The following is a 22,407-nucleotide window of genomic DNA, read 5'->3' as shown; positions in this document are numbered from 1 at the left end:
ACGCAAGAACGACAATACAGCGAAAGACGCTGGTTCACAAAGGCCCAGGATAAAACGGGAACAACAAAAAAAAACGTTTGCAAAAGGCAAAGAACAATAAACTTAAATCGCTTGTCACACAACGGACAAGAAAATCCAATACACGTATAATACCAACCGAGAATAACATATACAAGAACTAGTGACATGTAAATAGTAGAAACACGTGGCGAGAGAAGGAGGTAAAACCATCTAGAAAATACAGGCACTTTGAAAGGAGAGTCGTGATTAAGGCTGACTAGTCTGACAGCCAGTTGTCTTTTAAAGGCAGCTGGATAATGATGATGATGATTCAAGACAGGTGTGGCTCTGGAGGGAACGCCCTCGAACCCCGCCAGAGACTGAAACAAAAACAGGACAGGATCATGACATTTATTGACTGAAATACTGTATCTTTACCAACGGATTCAATTATAAATAACACCATTGTTTCAAACACATTATCAAAAGCTGACAAAAACATACAGAAAATTGTGTACCACAAACAACACCGTTTTATATAAAAATAAAAATAAAATCAACAATATATTATGCATTCTTATTTCCCAGGGAGAAAACATGTTTTAACCATGAATTTTTTTCATGTTTCATGTTTTGATTGAACATTTTTTCTTCATGTCATCTTGCTTCCTCCCGTATGCCAAAAACATGCATTTTGATTTCAGTGAAGACTCTTTATTCCTGTTCTGGTGCGTGTGAATGGTTGCTTGCCCGTATGTACCCTGCAACTGGCCCTTAGTGTACCCCGTCTCTTACCGGAAGTTGGTTGTTATATGTTCACTAGTCACAATCAGTGGTATAAAAGATGAAAATTAACTCTTTCATGCACAAATAATGATAACCTGTCACCTGATAGGCTGTCAACTGTTGTAACCACTGTCCCTGAAAGGGTTAAGATGGACTAAGGGTATATAGTATATGGAAAAAAAAACCAACAGCTGTGCAATTTTTTACTTGAATACAATTCAACTAATAACATCCCGGCTCGATTACTGCAATGCCCTTTACTTTGGAGTCAGCCAGTCCTCCATTAAGCGCCTTCAGCTGGTCCAGAATGCCGCCGCTCGCCTCTTGACTGGTACTCGTAAGAGGGAGCACATAACTCCTACTCTGGCATCCCTTCACTGGCTCCCCATTCATTTTAGAGTTGTTTTCAAGATCCTCTTATTTGTTTTCAAATCTCTGAATAATCTCGCGCCACCTTACCTCTCTGAGCTCATCCGCCCCTACACACCTGCCCGGCGCCTCAGGTCTGTGGACCAGACTTTATTAGAAGTACCAAGAACTAAACTGAGGCTCAGAGGGGATCGAGCCTTTTCTGTTGCTGGTCCCTCTCTCTGGAATGACCTCCCACTGAACATTCGGCAAGCCTCCTCGCTGCCCATCTTCAAAACCCTCCTCAAAACTCACTTGTATTCTTTGGCATTCGACTCAGCATGACTTAGATTTGTTCTTGGTTTTACTGTTTGGTGCTTTCTACCGCCTTTATTACCGATTTGTCTTACTGTTTATTGTGCATGTTAAATTGCTCCATGTACAGCACTTTGTATGCAGCGATGGCTGTTTGAAAGTGCTCTATAAATACTGTTGACTTGACTTGACTTGACTTAATGAGTCATGATTAATTTTCAACTTTGACATGACACAACAGAAACAATATGAGCAAGCTGATATAAAGAGCTGAACAAGCCACAACTACAGCAAGGGCTGGGAGAGAGCAGCCATCAGAAAGTACGAAGAAAAGATGACATCAAGTCAGGACAGGAGGGAGGTCTTCAACACCCCCCTTCCCCCCACCACACCTCTCACTCTAAACAGTGTGATAATACTTTTATAAATGACTAAAAAGCTACACGGCTTTGGAATTACATCCCAGCTATCAGTAGCCACAAGCTTCGGTGCGAGACGGCGTGACAGGTGTACGTTTCAGCAACTTAAACAGGGCGGATTAAGCCACTAGTGGTTCCTCTTCATATGCATTCCTTATGGGAGTTAAGGCCATTTGATATGCAGGGCCAAAGGCAAGATTACCGGCTCATAGACCCATGGAGAGAGGTGTGCTGCAACTAAAAGCCTGGATTTGAATAATTGTGGCAGGGCTTAGTGCCTGGAATCAGCACAGAACAGAACCAATGGATTATTACACACAGTCACAGACACACATACTAACTTTGAAATTCTTTGACTCGTCTGTCTCAATAGCTTACAGTATCACGGAGTGAATGTGTGTGGTGATTTGTGTCATGCCCATTTTATAATGTAAATGCATGCTACTGCTGTTCTTCTGTGTCCGTGATTATTATTTACTTGCGGAAATGCAAGTGTGTTTTGCAGATCATATACTGTATGTCATATATGTCTTGGCCTGAGTGAGTGTAAACCATGAGTATTTGTATTGAAGTGTCAATGGCTGTATATCCCTGGCTCTGTGTGTGTGCGTGTGCGTGTGCGTGTGTGTGTGTGTGTGTGTGTGTGTGTGTGTGTGTGTGTGTGTGTGTCTTTGAATATCAATGCCTAAACACAGCACAGAGCTACTCTCCCACCTTAATAACTTGACTTTAGTTGAAGACTTTTCTTTGCCGCTTGTCAAGGTGATGGGTAAGTGGAGCTTACCCCAGCTGACATTTGGGTGTGAGACCATTCAGCCTAATTAGTGGTCACCACTCATTCACAAGATTCACATTTGTACCTGGACAATTGAGTTTGTTTCTTTCCCGCTCCATCCGTCATCGTCAATTCGTTATTTAAAGGCAAACCAATCTGTTATCGTCAATCCATCATCGTTATTTTCACCGCATTTCCGTGATCACGCTGTGCCCCCGCTATTTAGAATCGTGTAAAATCAGGCCGACTGTGATCAACTTTGTCTTAAGGAAGTCATTCTTGGCTTATGCTTGAGTCACGTTAGTGTGCATGCCTAAATGTGTCCCTGCATTTTTTTCCCTCAGGGATTCACGGCATTGGCTTCATTATTGATACAGAAAAAAAACCATGCAGAGACAAAAAAAAAAACATGCAGGGAGGCAATATGACAGGTCAAATAGTGCGCACAGAACTGAAACCTCAATACACGCAAAACAGCCAAGTGTGTCCTCACTTTTTAAATGGTGTGACCGACACTTTGAATAGAGGCAGCATCAACACCTTCTGCTGCATTTCGACCAAGGAGAGATGGGGAGTCAAAATGGCAAACATCAATTGTAGCACCCAAACACACACACACACACACACTCTTCCAATAATCTTGGTTGTAAATATCACCTGTGTCTTTTTCGAGGTCAGAGCTCTTCAATTGTCATTTCAAACATGACATCCCTTTTGTTTTGTTGAAAATCCCGTTTATCATTTGTGATTTCTCACCCTCTTTGAAGAAGAGTAACTGCTGACGGAGGACATAACTATACAGTGGATATTTGTAAGTGTAAAAAGAATGAAGTTATGGAATGAATTACAGATTTTTAAAAAATAGACAGTACTTACAAAATGTTAGTGACCACCTGTCATACAAATGAGAAGTCTGCATAGAGTACAAGTGTTTGAATTTGTTTGCCGTGTTTCCTCAGCACTTGATTTGTAATTTAATGAAGTAAAATTAGTGGCCCCGTGTCATAGTGTCATAGTGGCCCCGTGGTCCAGTGGTTAGCGCGTCGACCTCACAGTGCAGAGGTACCGGCCGGGTTCAATTCCAGCTCCGGCCTCCCTGTGTGGAGTTTGCATGTTCTCCCCCGGGCCTGCGTGGGTTTTCTCCGGGTAGTCCGGTTTCCTCCCACATTCCAAAAACATGCATGGCAGACTGAATGAACACTCTAGATTGTCCCTCGTTGTGAGTGTGAGCGCGAATGGTTGCACGTTTCTGTGTGCTCTGCGATTGGCTGGCAACCGGTTCAGGGTGTCCCCCGCCTACTGCCCGAAGACACCTGGGATAGGCTCCAGCACCCCCCGCGACCCTGGTGAGGATCAAGCGGATCAGAAAATTGATGGCTGGATATTCATAGCCAAATTCTGAGAAGTCAGAAAGTAATCCTGCAAAATAATAATCCACTAAACCTATTTTTTTGTTGAGGTATGCAAGTACATAAATGACAATCAATAGAAACATTTAAGTTCAAGCTTTTCTACATACTGGTTTACTCACTAATATTTTCAACGTACAGTGAATGGCGCCTGATTGAGATTTGCTCGTTATGAATCCACCTATTAGTGTTTTTGCATATCAGTATGTATTCTTAGCTCATAAAAAAATCACCATTTCAGGATGGTCATGATATTTTCCTTTCAGCTTGCACCTTTCTATTCTTTCCATTTCTGGTATGCCAGCATACCAATGGATGATAGCAAAGTAGTAAGTAGCATTACAGGAAGTAAGTTAAAGTGAAATATCAATGTAGAGAATATGAACTTCAAACCTTGGGGGGAAGCAAAATATGGAGGAGTTGCATTGAACGAGGCTTGGGAGAGCCTTCCTGACATGTTTTTGCTCTGCTGAATGGCTGTTACAAAGCACAAGATAATAAATGACACTTACTGCTGGGAAATAAGTACCGGTATTTTTAATTTGCAAAAGCGACATAAACTTGCACTTTCTGCGCATTTACATCATCTATTGACAAGATTAAGACCTTGATCACACCATGCAAAGTCACCAATTTCAACAGCACACTTACATATTTCAGACTTTAAAGAGGGTTGGTCAATAAGATTTGTATATGAAATCTGTGTCTTCTGAAGAATTTATTTGGGCTTTTAACCCCCCCCCCCCCCCCAAAAAAAAATATTGGGGAGCATTTAGTCCAGGAACTACTCAGAATGTAGCCAGATGACCATCCGTGAATATGCTTTGTTTCTGAGACTGCTTCCAAACATGGTATTCAATGATTCACGCAAAATAAAAGTAAATCCTTCACAGGCCGAATAATAGAGGATAGAAGTACGTCAAGTAACATGATTTGTGGTAGAAATTAGATAACAAAGTAAAATTCCTCTTTTTTTTTTGCCCTTGCATATGAGCTGAAGAGAAACTTTGATGAAAATATGATTTCAATTTTACAATGGAAGAGATGGATACATGTAGCTATTGTGTGATGTATGTGGAGTGCCATCCCTTCTCTCTCACCAAAAAAGGACATCTTTTATTAAGGTGTGACTTTGTCGTCCCGTTCCTTATTTTGAGTGGATGATAGAGTGGTCCCCTCTCTCATCTCTTCACTGGACTCTGCCTTTTTCACAGATCCCCAGACAGTCTCATGTAAATCCAGCAAGTCATCTGAGAGAAGCACAGGCTTTGGGTGTGATAATGACTTACAGGAGCGAACCAATGACACACATTCAGCCGTACGCGTACACATTCATTGGTGTGCTATCCACACCTCTCCACTCAAAGAAAACTGTCCGATCCCCGCACTCATCCTGTCCCCAACCATCCAAAAATCTGTGTCAGCTGCAGATTGAGGTGGCAACGCCCATCAGAACCATTATAATGTGGTGAAAGAAGGGAAAGAACAGGGGAGTTGGAGGGCATTGCCAAATCTACTAAAAAGCCTAGGTACCCATCCAGAGCCCCCAGTCTCAGTGGGTAGCAATGGGGAATGGGCCAGCCAGGGTGGTAATAGAGTAAATAACTCAAATGAGGTAGAGTGTGAATTACTTCTTTGACGGGCTGGAGGGAGTCCTGCTGTGAGTCCAAACAGGGGGTCCAGCCAGGATGAGCCTTCAAAATCTGATGAAATGGCTCTGTGCTGGGGAGAGGCGGAGGGTGGTAGGGGTGCTGCGGATAGTGGCAGGACATCGGGGGTGCCATGTCATTGGGATGGGGTGGGGTGTGTGAGAGTGTTTAATACAGGTGATGATGGAGGAAAAAATTGCTTGTGGTAACTCGATGTAGCATGTCCGGACAAACCGTGCCACCCGAAGCATGAACTGGGTCTGTAATATAAGCCATGTTGGTACAGGTGCACTTGTAAGTCAGAAGGGCATTGTATTACTGCTCAGGTTAACCCTTATGCCCTTCGAATAAAACTGATACCGAACCTACGCGTTTTACAATTTCGTAAATTATGTATGTCGTGTTATACAAACTATTTTTTTTTTCAAACACTCAAAATGTTCAGCGGCATCTGTGCTATCCATACATATATAGTTTATATTAATTCCTTGGGATTTTTTGCCCTTTATGGACAATAAAGCAGTTCTGTGCTATGACACTTCAAAGAAATATTGCATTCTTTGTAAACGGTCGACTATGAAACATTTCTACAAATATAATTCCCAGAAAGTAATACAGTGAATAAGGATGCTCATAGTGAATCCCAAAGCGAACAAACACCACTTTTTGTTTTGAAGGTACTTCAACCGAAAGAACACACAAACATGAGGAAAATTCAATTAACAAAAAGCGATGTAACAAAAGACTGACATGGAAACCTAACTTGGTAAAACACCAAAAGTGGTGGATTCAGTACAATGGAAGGAAGACAACTGCTACCACTAGAACCCTGACCTAAAAACCTATATAGTACGAGAAAAAGAAATTTACAGTCATTACATGTTGTGGTGGGGTCGGCAACACTGATCCATCAGCGCATTTGTCGAGCTCATAGAGCAAAACCCCATGTCAGTGCGTGTATCGCTTAAAAAAAAGGGGGAAAAAAATCACGTGACCCACACAGTGGCTGTGTTCATCAGAATGTGGAACTTGTGGCACACAGACAGAGGAAAGGAGACTTTGATTGTGTGCCGTTTTTGGATCCCGATTGTCACTTTGTGCATAAGATGGCAACAGGAAGGAAAGTTTCTGCAGTCTGGGAGTATTTTGATATGCCAAATAAGGTAAATGTTTCTTTCCCCTTCTCCACTTTGACTTGTTGTTGGCTTATCCCTCAAAAGTCCTGTTCTGCATGCATTGTGATGATGTAATTTTCCATGGTGGCAGAAGTAGAGTTGTGGAGCATGCGGAGCAAGTATCAATGCTCAAATAAATATGGTTATATAGGTTGAAAGTCGAGTCACGCAGTCCCTACTACCGTATTTTCACGACTATTAGGCGCCATTAAAAGTCTTAAATTTTCTCCAAAATAGACAGGACGCCTTATAATGCGGAGCGTCTAGTGTAAGCGCCAAGTTCCAAAGCCTGACTGAGAGCACTTCTGGCCGACACGCTGTTTATACAGAGAAAAGGCGGACGTGAGTGACGACAGGCATGCGGAAGTCCGCCATTGAGTGAAGGGTGGGCGTGTAAGAGGACGCTAAAGGCACGTCCCTAGCAGGTACCAGTCGAGTGAGTATATTGTAAAATGGCTAAATGAAGTACAACCGAACTCAGTTTTGCTTCCGTTGCCTTTTTAAAAATGTGTTTTTAGTGTGTGTCCGTATGTCTTAGCTGCTACCGTATGCTTTAAGCTAACATACCTGGTATGTTTTAGCGTGCATGCATGCTACCGTATCTTCAAGCTAACGTGTTTTTAGCGTGTGTGCATGCAAGCCGTATGTTTAAGCTGGCGTATGTTTTACCATGCCTGTCCGCGCCCAATAATACAGTGTGTTTTGTGTATGTCAAATACAGAAATAGCACCCGTTACTGAGACTGCGCCCAACAATACGGTGCGCCGAATGGTCGTGAAAATACGGTACATTTCCACAGCGGTAACTCACCACTGCACATAAACCTCGCACCAGCACCCCAATGTTCACAAGCACTCCAATGTTTTAAATGATTTGCACCAAACTTCAACTTTAATTTCACATTTTCACTTAAACTTCTTTGCAAAAATACGTTTGTTGATTATGCATTTGGAACACTGTATTAGTCTTTTTCGTTTCATTCAAATTAATTGGAATACATCCACCTGGATACCATTCAGTAAACGCTTCGATTATACATTTCACGTTCACTCTCACACCACATTCCACTTTATCCAGTCAGCCTTCAACAATTTTTTAAAGGTCCACCAAATGTCACTATTTAGCGACACACCAACTCACGGTGTCGATACAACTGGGAGAAAGTGCCACACGCTTCACAAGGCATCATTTACCCATGACTACTGTAATTTCACGACCATTCAGCGCACCGTATTGTTGGGCGCAGTCTCAGTAACGGGTGCTATTTCTGTATTTGACACATACACAAAACGCACTGTATTATTGGGCGCAGCCAGGCATGGTAAAACATACGCCAGCTTAAACATACGGCATGCATGCACACACGCTAAAAACACGTTAGCTTGAAGATACGGTAGCATGCATGCACGCTAAAACATACCAGGTATGTTAGCTTAAAGCATACGGTAGCAGCTAAGACATACGGACACACACTAAAAACACATTTTTAAAAAGGCAACGGAAGCAAAACTGAGTTCGTTTGTACTTTATTTAGCCATTTTACAATGTACTCACGTGACTCGTACCAGCCAGGAGCGTGCCTTGAGCGTCCTCTTACACGCCCACCCTTCACTCATTGGCGACTGGTACCTGCTAGGGAGGTGCCTTTAGCGTCCTCTTACACTCCCACCCTTCACTCATTGGCGACTGGTACCTGCTAGGGGCGTGCCTTTAGCGTCCTCTTACATGCCCACCCTTCACTCATTGGCGACTGGTACCTGCTAGGGAAGTGCCTTTAGTGTCCTCTTACACGCCCACCCTTCACTCATTGGCGACTGGTACCTGCTAGGGAAGTGCCTTTAGCGTCCACATTGCCTGTCGTCACTCACGTCCGCCTTTTCTCTGTATAAACAGCGTGTCGGCCAGAAGTGCTCTCAGTCAGGCTTTGGAACTTGGCGCATACCCTAGACGCTCCGCATTATAAGGCGTCCTGTCCATTTTGGAGAAAATGTAAGACTTTTTATGGCGCATTATAGTCGTGAAAATACGGTAATTACAAGTAAAATTACAAGCAAAAAGTGACGACTGGCAGAAGAAGAAAAATGAGGGTCAAACTGCTGCGACAGTGGCAACAAGCAAGGAAAAAAAACTCATTGTCTTCATTTCCGTCTCTCCTAGATATCCGGCTAACAATAATCTCCAGCAGGTGTCATTCAGGAGACTCCGCCCACTGACACACACCATGGAGCTGCAAACAGAAAGGAAAAACAACAACAGCAACAACAACAAAAAAACTAAGCAGAGCAGGAACAAAACAGGATTGTGACAGTATCCAGTACCAGTATAGTAGTAAAGCCCAGTTTCTGAACACGAAAATAAATAATTAAAATAAATAAATAATCCAATGCAAAGGGATGGTTGGAAAACACAAAATAAATAAATAAATAACCCGCAACCTTTGCTGTCAAAGGAAAATGTATTACACAAAGTAATCCAATGAAGAAAGTTTTATGAATACAGTTTCAATTATGAAGTGACCTCGAAATAGGTTACATGGTCATTTCTATTCTGTGCCAGCCCTCAAGTTCAGAGACACCTCCGAGCCATCGAGGGGCAAACAAAGACTTCAATGACACTCCCTCCTTGTACGAAGATTCTAGTTATCATTTCAAAAGGGACAAACCCCTTCAGCCATACAACTCCGCCGATGGACAGAGTGTACACTCTCACAACATAAAAATGTCCGGCAGGAAACTTGGCCTTCAGAATTAAACACATACGTCATCTGTATGCTACCGCGTGTGTGTGGGACCTGCTTTTCCTGTGTGTGATCTTGTCCTGACCTTCAGAATCTTCCTCGGTAATGTAATGCAACAGGTTTGAAGTTTTTGAAAGTTAAATCAGGCAAAAGTTGCCATGCTTGTCTTGTGGCAGTAGTGCACCCTTGACAGACAAATCTGTATAATCTGTATTTAGGGAGGGTATGTGAGGAGGGCTGGATGTAAGTTTAGCGATGTTAAGAAGACAGATCCAGTTCTAGCTCAAAATCTGCCTCAAACTGAGCAATCCTACATTCTAAACTGGAGGTTTTGATTAAATGGAGCTCAGCAGGTGGTAGAGCAAAGCCTCCAATGAGAGGGACTATATGGTTTGGATTTAAGGTGGATAGACCAAAAGCCATGCACCGCACAGGTACAACCAGAAGATATTAAATGTACAGTCTTGTTTGGTGTGGGTTTTTGTTGTTGTTGATGTGTGCTGTTGTGTTGGAGTGACGAGGGTGCTCCTGCTCTGTCTGCTGCAGGCTTCTTAAACAACGTAGGAGATGATGCTTACGTAGGCCCCTTTTGCTTAGTTGTTAATGGGAATGATGAAAATCCCACACGTTAAAGTTTTGTGTGCACATTATACCTACCGTAATTTCCGGACAACAAAACCCACCTTATTAAAAGCCACAACAGCTAAATCTAGCCATAAAAAAACATTTGTACACACATTGGCCTCTTCATTTTAATAGCCTTGGGCCCTCACGTTATAAAATGGAAAGAAAGAGGTCATACAGATGGATATTTTACACTTTTATTTGCGAGAAACACTTTTAGACTTTTGGCTGAATGCAGATAGTTACACTGTAGGGTCCCACTTGTTGTCCGTTACCAGCAATGTTAGAAGTCGGGAGCCCAACGAACAACAGACAGACGGGTGTCGTACTTTTTTCACTGAGCCAATATTAAAGTATACCTTAGATACTTCATATAAAATTGGCAATGATTAACGTACACACAAACCGAGTGAGATCAGGACTACAAAGTCATTTCTGGAGAGGAATCAATTCAGCCTGCTGAAATCCCAGTTCAATTTTAAATTCATTTATTTGGAAAAAAGAGAAAAAAATGTGGTCACAAAACACAGTTTTCTTTAGAATCCCGGCACAGCACTTTTTATCCTCTCTAAAAAGTGGACATGTCGCCCAAAAACAGGTTAGGTCACGCCGCTATAATGCATAGTGTGTTGATCGCTCACACTCAGGAAACATGTAATTATTGAACTATGTTAGTGTCTCCAAGTTCCAACACTCCAAATGTAATACAAACAAAATATTGGTGAAAAATATCATCCAAAGGTCAAAACACTTTTGCGCCTTTTTACTTTGCCTTTTTCGTGAGATTTCTGAAAGGACAACGGTGATAAAAAATTCAGATCCACCGGACATTTCCACATGTTTATAAGCTGACTCATTCATTCTTAGCAACAAAGACTACGGCAGTGTTCTAATATTTATGTTCAGCATTAAACGATGTGTTTCCGTGACATGTTTAGTTGGTGATGATTACCAGGAGCCATATTGATGACTCTTCTGCCCTAACCATGTGTTTGACATGAGAGCATGGCGTAGACAGCAAGCAAAACAATCCTCCAATAAAAACACAAAAATCCACCGTTTGGTATTTTTATAGAAGTCTATCTTGTAAAAAGATTGTGCCGGAACTTGTCAAAAGAAAGGATGGAAGTGGATGTGAGCACACCTCTTGACTGTTGTGAATCAAAATGGCTACCCCACTGACTTTTTGGGTGGTTTTAACTACTTCCACCACTCGGGGCACTTTACTGCACTGGCATGCAATTTTGGATGGTTTTAACTATTTCCACCACTAGGGGCACTACACTGCACTGTACTACAATAACTGGGGGCAGAATAATGACTGAGCCAGAGGCTTAACCAATTGTATTTTGATAGATCGTTACATCCTGCTATTATGATGAGAAATTGTCATTTCTGACATGAATTCCGTTCAATATGTAATCCCTTCTCAACTCCCTCTTTCCATTTCAATGCACTATCTACTATGCAATGCTGTGCCTGGCTAGCTGGCATTTACACCAATTTGCCATCCACAACTCCTCTAATAACTGCGGCCTTTTACTGCATTAGCAATTCACTGTTCCGCTGTGAAAGTCATAGCCTACCTGTTATGCTCGCATTCTTTGCTGTTGCATATATCAACCTGCAATTACTGAACCTGGTCTGGAAACTGTCACGCAAGACTGCAGTGCTATGGAGTTATTGCAATTACATTCAGGTAATTGAACTGCCATGGGTGAAGATGTTAAATGCTGTGTCTAAAGTGGGAGCCCATGTCATGAGTCTGTTTCCATTTCTTTGTTTTCCCCACGGGAGCATTCTTTGTAAAATACTTTACACACCCAACTTTTTTTTTTTTTGTCTTGCTGAAATTAGCCTGTTTCGAGAGGGCGGCCCTGTGTCAGTTTGATTGGCCGGATCCATATAATGACGGGCCACTGGTGAGTATGGATTTTGTAAACATAATGACATGACTTGATTAAATATGTAAATGAGTTCCCTTTCATTAAGCTTTTTTTTCTTCAATAAATAAATCAATAAAATGCATTGGGTCAATTCATATATTTAAGCGGGCGTAAGATTCAAGCTTTTTGGACAGTTGAAAAACTCAAATATCCTTGGCCAAAAGTAAATGGGCAATTCTCTTGTAATATAAAGCCTGCCTTCCCAAACCCTGACTTTATCGTGATGGAGGGGTTTGTGTGCCCCACTGATTCTAGGAGCTAAGCTGTCTGTGGCTTTATGCCCCAGGAAGGGTAACTTTGGATAAACAGGTCCGACATGAGGGACCAGACAAAGCACGGCTCAAATGTCCTCCGATGTTGGTATCTATACATGGATCTTTTTTTTTTCTTTGCCTGGAGGGGGGTCGCCGGTGCTGCCTTCTGGAGCCAGACTTGGAGGTGGAGTTCAGTGATGACCAACTGGTGGCTGGGCCTGAGTCTGAAAAGTTGACAGGGGTCCCCCTTCTCAAGGGCTCACCACCTGTGGAGGGGCCAATGGAGTTGGGTGCAATGTTAGTTGGATAGCAGTTGAAGGGCTTTTGGGGTGCAATCCCCAGTCATAGAGGCAGTCTCCAGGGATGTGGAACCTCTCTGGCAGGGAAGGAGTCCGAGTTGTGTATGGGGTCGAGATATAGTTGAATTTGCCTTGACATGCGGCTTGGTGGCGAACAGGTATGGACATACTTATTTCCCCCTGGCTGGGTTCCTTTATGATGGGATTGATCCTCCATTGGGATGAATCGCAACGTACAAATGAGGCTGGATTTACAGGACTACAGATGGGTGCGCGAAAATTTGTACATTGTGCGAAAGTCCATTTATTTCATAATTTATTTTAAAAATGTTTTATGTTATATTATTTCACAACACAGAAAATGAAATATTTCAAACCTTTGTTTCAATTTTGATGATTATCGCAGAAAGGCACAAAAATGAAAAAAAAATCCCAAAATTAGAATGACAAAATTCAACATTATAGGCTTCCTGTGTCCCAATTTTGTCAGATAGTAAACAGAAAATTGCAAAGATTTTCCTCAGCCTTTAAATGGTCAGTCTTGTTTAGTTTGCTTCAGAAGCATGGAAGACTGCTGACTTGACGGCTGTGCAAAAAAAAAAACATAATTGACACGCCCCATAAGGAGAAAAAAGTCTGAAAAAGGAATTGCAAAAGAAGCTGCATGTACAAGAAAATACATGAACAGAGTGTTAAGTGGAAGGGGAAAAGAAAGGGGCCCAAGTGACAGGGATGACTGCAGCTTTGAGAGGATTGTCAAGCAATAGAGGTTCAGAAATCTGAGGCAGCATCTTAAGGAGACTGCTGAGCCTGGTGTCAATGCATCAAGAACCACCACATACAGACTGCATGACATGGGCTACAGCTATAGAATTCCATGACTCAAGCCATTCCTGAATGAAAAACAACACCAAAAGCGTCTGCGCTGGGCTAAGTAGGAAAAGTACTGGTCTGTTGCCCAGTGGTCCCGAGTCCTCGTTTCAGATGAGTCAATTTTGTATTTCATTCGGAAATCAAGATCCCAGAATCTGGAGAAGCGCAAATCTCAAACTTTAAGTCCAGAGTGAAGTTTCCAAAGTCAGCGGAATTGTTTGGAGAGCCATGTCATTTGCTGGTGTGGCTCCATTGTCTTTTATCAAGACTACAGTCAACACAGCTGTCGACCAGGACATTTTAGAACACCTAATGATTCTTGCTGCCTACAGGCTTTTTGGAGGAAATGCTTTTATTTTCAAGCATCATGTAGCACTGGCCTACAAAGCCAAAACTACCAATACCTGTTTTAGCAGCCATGGGATAATAATAATAATAATACATCTTATCTATAAGCGCCTTGCAAAAGGAGGTCTTTCTCTCACTATTATTATTTTTTATCATTCGTCTGCATGCACTACACAGATTGGAGTGTCTTTGAAAAAGAGACAGGTGCGGGTCTGGAGGGAACACCCTCCAATCCCGCCCAAGACTGGAAAAACAAACAGGACTGGATCATGACCTCTAGTGGTCAGTGGTGATATATCAACTTAAAACTACACTCAACCTCTGAAAAATGTGGAGAAAATAATTTGGCACCTGCTGATTTGTATATTCGTGATTTATTTTTCTTTTGTTTCCTTTACATATATATTTTTCTAGAATTACATTTTTCCCCCCATTTTTTTTCATGGTGTTTTTTTTGTCTCCATTCCCCAGCTGGGACTTTACCATATACATTTTGATCAATATGGTACATACAAAAATAATCTCTCGCTTATTTAATTGAGGGACTGTTTCTGAAGTCCAGAAAGTACACACATTTATGCTTTTGCCTTTATTTCAGTGTGTACGGCCCTTTTATGAAGGAAAAGAGTGGGCAAAGTGTGAGCGCAAGTATGAAGGGTGTGCATGTTTCAAATGAATACTAAAAGAGTTGACTTCATACTGAAAAGTACAACTGGAGTCTGACTACTTATTCCCGCACAGGAGGGAAAATGTTTGTTATCCCTCAATCCCAGGTATCCCTAACTTCAGCCTCGGAGTAGCCGGAGTTGTGCTCTCAACTATGGTCAGAAGCCTCAAGCAGGAAGAGCTAACACCTGGCACACTGATAGCATTGAGGCACAAGTGACTCCAGTTCACCAGAACATCAGGGAAGGCTGCATTGCTTTGCCCACTAAATGGAAAGGTTATTTTCGAAAAAAAGCTATCTCATGGAAGTGTGCTGAAGAACATGGTTGTGTGCAACAAAGACTTCTCACTGAAGCACTTCAATCCTACCTTATCACTCGAATGCAAAATATGTTTGCAGTGAGCACCAGAGTGTCACCAGGTCTAGTACAAACAAGACGAGTTCATTCAAGTGACTGGCCCATTAAAATGCTCATCACAGTTACTGTAACAACAGTATTTTTAATTCCACTAATCTGTTTGTGTATGCAGTAGTCTGCTGGAAAGTATTTTATATAAGATAAGATAAGAAAATGTTTATTCGTCTCACAATTGAGATTGTATATATATATATATACAGTATATATATACACACACACACACATAGGATATCATCAATCCATTTTCCAATCTGCTTATGCTCACAAGGGTCGTGGTAGGTGCTGGAGCCTATCCCAACTGTCTTCGGGCAGTAGGCAGGGGGCACCCTGAACCGGTTGCCTGCCAATCACAGGGCACACACAGACGAACAACCATCCATGCTCACACTCACACCAAGGGACAGGTTAGAGTGTTCAATCAGCCTGCCATGCATGTTTTTGGAATGTGCGAGGAAACCGGAGTACCCGGAGAAAATCCACGCAGGCCCGGGGAGAACATGCAAACTCCACACAGGAAGGCCGGAGCTGGGATCAAACCCACGATCTCTGCACTGTGAGGTTGACACGCTAACCAGTGGCCCACTGGCCCGCCTAATAAAAAGCAGTCAAACAATATTCATTAATCCATTCATCATTACATTCATTTCATCGGACAATGAAAATGTTTGATGATCATGTATCAATACCGTCAGAGATCACTGCCCAATAGCAATGTTTCCCTGTTTAGATAATTACTGTAATAAAAGGAAATTCCTCACAGGAAAACACTGGACGCAAAGTTTTAGAAAAACTTATGACATACAAGATAACTGTTTCGTGGAGGGGCATTTCAGATAACGATATCAAGAAAACAGGTAACGCAGCAATCCAGAGACAACAGCAAAAGAGGGTGGCATCGTGAATGTTTGTCTTAGTGAATCAAAAAAAAAAGGGGAGAAGGGGAGGCTGCGGCGAGTCTAGCCAATCCTGCGCATGCCACTCTCATCGGAATTAAGCTTTGCAAAGCAGACCCTAGGGGCTTGGTTGCTAAGCAGTGAGATGCGCTTGCCGATTTCCACAGAGACCCCAGTGGCAAGATCCTCTCTGATGGCCTGAACCAGACACCCCATAATAATGAGCAGCACCACAGAAACAATGGGCACCACAAATCAAGGGCTGCCCACTGCTCGATTGCAGTAACAAGGGGAATTATGCATGTCGTACAGGTTAATTCTATTGTGTAACAATACCCTCACAGTGTGATAATGACATCAGCCACCATACAGACTAGAGAATGTTTTTTAAATTTGTAGGCTCTTTATATTTCAACCAAATCCATTTATGGTGATTATCCTTGCTTTAATCTACCCAGCAAGGTAAACCATGTTTGGCCACGACTTTTTTGTTTGCCTCACTAGCCAAGGAGGGCACACATTTCTTGCAATTTTGTAATTTCTAGCCATAGAGACATGTTGGTAAACTTGGTAACTGCGGCAGCAGGGATTCTATTTTTTTCCACTAAGAGCTCTCAGTGTCCGCTTGTAAGGGGCATTTTCCTGAGGTCGTGTTTTTTTTTCCCCTCTCTTTTTCATGGGGGTATGACTGGCAGACAAAATTGTGAATGACCTTTTAAATTTTAGACAGTGGAGAAGGCTAAACAAACCAAAGTCTGTTACTCTGTCAACAAACACTTAAAGGTCTCAGGAGAAGTTGGGAGCCTCCGGGGTCCAGGGAATGCTATTCATGTGGAGTGTAAGCAAGCGTGGCCAAGGATGCTTCAACAGGGCACGTAAACAAGGACAAATGCCTATCCGTTCTCATGATAATCTGCTCGCAATATGCAGACAACCACTGGGGCACTGTATGGGACTGCATGTTAAAGGTTAAGTGAAACATATGAATAATGATGTCCTGTCTCACTGATTTTCTTGTTTGGAGGTCCAGAAACATTTTCAAATGCTACATTTTCTCGATGTAGATATAGTTGTAGATACAATAGGGTAGGTCTATATCGACTGCCTATGTGCATGCATGTGTGCAAGTTGGGATGAGTGACACGCATGGCTGCCGTGACATTTTTAGTCTGATTATTATGTTGTTGTGTGTGCGTGCGTGTGTGTGTGCGTGTGTGTGTGTGTGTGTGTGTGTGTGTTACGAAAAAGCCTCTGGCATGCTTGGGTCAAAGTACTCCATTCATCATGAATTGTAGTACACTTATCTTCCCCTTTCAACAGAACTGTAGAAGTCAACCAATTCAGTGTTCTGTTGTTCAGTTTTTTTGTTTGTTTTTTTTTTCAATAGAAATTAGAAGTATTTATCGGCAAGATGAAATATCCTTGCTGAATCATAGCATATTAGCCAAGTTACCTTTTTTTTCAGACAATTAATATTACATTTTGAAATATATATTGGCTTTTAGTTTCACGTACCATCCCATGCATTTATTGGTATGACTTTGTTTTGGAGGCTACTTCAATTAACTCAAGCATCCAATCAATAATCCCTTGTATTGTCAGCAGCTGCTTTTTATTTGATCCACTATTGTGGCCATTATCAGCATACTACAGCATGGTTTAAAAAAAACTGAGACCATCAATGGAATTTAAAAAGTTAAAATATAGCGGCCTTCACCTCTTACCTGTATTTCAAACGGGAGCACGATCTAACATGAAATTAACTGGCATGATATAAAAATTAGGAGAAAGAAATCCACATTTTAGCGTTAGTCGTGGCTTGATGTGTCCAGGCAATTAGCTGCTGCCACCAAAGGCAACGGTGGCGATTTTTCTTGCTTAACTCATTAGAAGGGTCTCAGACAGTGTGCTCACTCATGTCAGGCCAACGTAATTACTTTAAACAAGAGGGTGTGGGTGGGGGGGATCAAAGTAGCCACTGTCTTGCATTGTTCACTAGAGCCTCATTGAGGAATTTAATTAGCCGTTCATTTTAATAAAAACTCATTTGGGATGAAATGTGGTGTAAATATGATCCCAGTCCCTTAAATGTACATGCAATTTTATCTTAGATTAACACTGACAGGTGTCATGATGGCTTTTTTATCACGATAGCTTTGATAAGACAGACAATAATCTCGAATGAAAATTAAATGGAAAAGGCATTATTAAATCTACATTTGTTCTGAAACACCGACCCCCCCTCTGCCCCCAAACTTGAATTTGGGAGTGTGGCGTGAACAAATAACAATGCAAAATATTACAACTTGGGTGTATTTTTTTTCTTTGCACTATTTGCACATTTGCATGACGAAAATTAGATGATACTTTCACATTAAATATCACAGCATTAAGTATACCAAGAGCTCAAATCTGAGTTGTCTGTGACTTATCAACTCGTTACTCTATTTTTGTTTGGTTCAGCAGTTGGGGAGGAGAAAAAACAAGGCACACTTTGATATTAATGATCCTGCTGTCCCCACTCAGGTCCTTACAGGAACAAAACCCTGGCCACACTGGGTCTCCACAGCCAATTATCGGCCTTTATCTGCCCTTGTGCCTGTTTGCAGGGTCTTACCTAATTGGTCACTTGTGAGTAGTCCTCCAGTCGGGAATGTTGACCACCGGACTGCCCGCCTTCTGTGAGGCTCAGCTGATGCACAAGAAATTCCCAACAAGTGCTTTTCTTAACACATGACATCTAAAATTGCAGAAGAGAGATGAAGTGTGGTCTTCAGTGCATGTGACTAACACATATATAGCCTCCAGTTTTTCCTGAATTCTGCAACAAAGTCAACAGGAGATAAGTGTTTTTATTGTACTTAGTACAGAGTTTGTTGGTGTGACTTCACATGCTGGGGTCAATTCCCCTGAATCCCCTTTCAGATACCTTTTGGATTAAATATTCAGGAGTAAAACCTGAACCAATCCAATATATGCAGTACACTGTCAGTGAACTTTTACAACTTATGGGGAAAGCTGTCTTGTGGAAACGCAGTGTAACAAAATACTTATTGACAATGATTTAATCCTCTCAAGCACCCTGTAACCTGATAACATGAAAAGTCGTCCACTGTAGTAACTGCTGTCCCTCAAAGGGTTAAATGGGAAATGAAATATGTCTAGAAGTCACAGTCGGCGGCCCGGTGGTCGAGTGGCAAGCCCGTCGACCTCACAGTGCAGAGGTTCAATTCCAGCTCCGGCGTGTTTTAATACCAGCTCCGGCCTTCCTGTGTGGAGTTTGCATGTTCTCCCATTGCCTGCATGGGTTTTCTCCGGGTACTCCGGTTTCTTCCCACATTCAAAAAACATGCATGACAGGCTGATTGAACACTCAAAATTGTCCCTAGGTGTTAGTGTGAGCTCGGATGGTTGTTCGTCTCTGTGTGCACCACTATTGGCTGTCAACCGGTTCAGGGTGTCCCCTGCCTACTGTCCGAAGACAGCTGGGATAGGCTCCAGCACTCCCCAGACCCTTGTGTGGATAAAGCAGATCAGAAAATGGATGGATGGATGCATGGATAGAAGTCACAGTTTTCATTTCTTCTCATGTGTTAATACAAAATACATTTCATAGTTTTTATAATAGCCATGACACTCACAGTGTGATAAAGAAAAAAAAACATAACAGCAGCTATTATCACGACTGGATGTCAATTGGCTACCTACCTACCCGACAAAAGTAACCCAATAGAGACACTCAGGCAGAGTTATTTATTTATTTGTTAATATGATTATTTTTAGGGTTGTATTAATGTTGTTGTTTGTTTATTAGTTATTTTTTATTGATTTATTTTTTAGATTGGCTTTCTTAAGTTTGGTTTGGTCACAATCAAACATGAACATTTTAACCTTACTTATTGTATAAAGTCCACATGAACAATCAAACCAAAAAGAGACAATAGAACACACCTTATTGGGAGTTGAGAAAATGATGGTAACTAATACTAAGCCCTTATTCAGTTTCATTGTTTTTTTGTTTTTTGTTTTTCAGACACCCCCTTCAGTGCTGTGAGAGGGCTGCCGTCTCTGAGTTCTCTGGGACAGGGGAGAGACTGACGGAAGCAGCCACTGCATGTCGAGAACAATAAGAACAATACGTGCTTTCACATCAGAGTCTCCAATAACACTAGATAAATTCACTAGATTTGTCACTACTAGCTTTTTTGAAAAAGAGTCGCTAGAGGGGTCTGAAAACTTGCTAAACATGGAGAGAAAGTCACTAAGTAGGCAACACCGTTGGAGAGTGTTATCGAAAGTTTTAAAAATGATGCAGGCAAATCACACTCTTTAAAAAAAAAATTGAATTTGGTGCTCTGCTGTAAATTTACGTTACATTAAAAAAAAATACAATTAACCATAAGTATAAATGAGAAAAGTCACTTGAAACAGACAAACTCAAGTTTTTACACAATTTGTATTTGTCAAATAACATTAAAGGAATGACAGCTGCTGTATACTTTTTTCCAATCATTTCGGAAATGCCTGAAAAATTACCTTAAGGCTTCCTCATTGACATCGTTTGATATTGACAGTGGCTTGCTTTCATATCCAGTCCAGTTTAGCTATGTTTAAATGGATATCGTTTAACCTTTGTGTGGAAATGCAAATTGCCTTTAAACGCAAAACTCTCTTTCCGTTTACTGCATGACTTTCAGTCCAACAGGTAATGCTGCAATAAATACCTAGCTAGCTATTAAAAAAAAGAAGAAAAAAAAGAAAAACGTTTTCAGTGCATGTACAGGACCAGAATATTGTTTGACCCCTGTAGGCAATGCATCGCTGCCCTCACTATTGCATTTGGGTCAGCGCATTCACCATATTCACCTTTATTCATTTCTAACAAATTTCTCCATTTAGTAGAAACTGTGAATGTTTTGAGAAGATGGGACAAATGCACAAAGTGAGGCACACACATCAACAGTAAATACAAAGAGGAAGGTTCACAGTGTCACAGTAATGTAGCTTTCGTCCATTCTGTAGTGTGAAAGAAAAGTACGTACATTTGGTCTTGTATGTACCAGACCATAGGAGGAATAACTACTACACTGGTAACTATTGACCTTAACATTAAAAAGGAAATAAGTACTTTATATCACTGCAACTCTTGTGATGGAACATCTAAACCATGTGCATATTCAACATAAGCAAACAGTCAAATAACGACATTCCATTTTTCTGTGACACTTTTCATTGATGTCATGATGACATTACTGTTTTCTGTACAAATAATCCACATGAATCAGTTGTTCAGAGGTCAGCAAACTGAAATACTCAAAGAACCATTTGAACTGTCTCGCACCGAAATAAATAAATAAACAAATCACCGGCACCCACACACCACTCTTGATATCAAAGGATCGCACTGCATATATCGTTGTGGTAGTTTATTTTTATATATTTGTATGTGTGTGTGCAGAGGTGCAGAAGGATTGCCGCCATTGTGAGGTCCTGGCGGACGGCGCAGCTGAACGTGGATCCGCGGGAATGGCCTGGCGAATATCCAGAATTGCCACCGCGGCCCGACCAGCCGGGCCGACCAAGAGGCGCGGATAGCCGGCCAAGCTGCATGCTCGCACGCCGCAGCTTTGACGGCAGGTGGGGCTGCGCACCGCACCCATACATTTTCCTATTTCGCGTGACTAACTAGGTATCGATATTTAGTACGGACATTTTGAAATATGAACTTCATGATTCTTGGAGAAACGGAATGACTGTCCCAGTTTCACTCAATTCACATTTATCGATACCCAATCCCACTTTCAACTTTCTCGCCTTTGGTCCTCTTCGGAAGCGGTCAACGGAATAATGGTGGGACACATTTTTCATGTGTGCGGTGCACCGGGCTGAGATAATCGGAGCATACAGCACGTAATATGACCAAAACAGTGAAATGAATGATATTCTATCTTTATGTGTCGGGTCTGTCACTGATTTAGAAAAAAAATAATTCTAAGATTTTATAAATTGTAACATGTGCACCAGTCCTTAGGTTTGTTTGTGCTAAGATGGATTCAAACTTGATTGTTCATGAAAACAGATGTGGAAGCTGATCTACTCACTGAGCTCACAAAGGACAAACACATAAATTTGTTTTGGTCATTCTGGGTGGAGTATGTGTAATTTGATGAATTTAGCACACTTGATGTGATTTATCGAACCTGAGATAACTGATGGTGACTGACTGTTCAATAAAACCCCAAAATGTGTTGTGACTGGTTGTTGCTTGATGTATCTTGATGTATCAGTTGCTATGCAGTTGCAATGATGTTTTATGCTTTGTCCTTCATTATGTGATATATGTAGCCGAGTCTCTGGAAAGACTAGACTGGACACAAAATAATTTTTATGTGGGCTTTATTCCCGACTGAACAATGAGAAATTGTATAGCTTTAAGATGAAAGTCTGAGATGTAAACTGAATTTTAAAAGAG

The 22,407-nt window shown here is 41.6% G+C and overlaps 1 long non-coding RNA gene across 1 annotated transcript in view; it reads left to right on the top strand.

The window, feature by feature from the left end:
• LOC147199494 (uncharacterized) overlaps positions 1–22,189 on the top strand; it is a 58,100-nt gene extending 35,911 nt beyond the window's left edge. Inside the window, exon 2 of the long non-coding RNA XR_015102086.1 lies at positions 19,969–22,189. This is a non-coding gene — a long non-coding RNA (uncharacterized LOC147199494). The remainder of the gene's footprint in view (positions 1–19,968) is intronic.
• The last annotated feature ends 218 nt before the right edge of the window (positions 22,190–22,407 follow it).

This window comes from Hippocampus guttulatus, chromosome 10, assembly GCF_054856545.1.
Source record: "Hippocampus guttulatus isolate MCC_2025c chromosome 10, RoL_Hgut_1.0, whole genome shotgun sequence".
In the NCBI taxonomy this organism is placed as follows: Eukaryota; Metazoa; Chordata; class Actinopteri; order Syngnathiformes; family Syngnathidae; genus Hippocampus; species Hippocampus guttulatus.
Note: the sequence above shows the minus strand (reverse complement) of the source record. Positions and strands in the feature narration are given on the sequence as shown.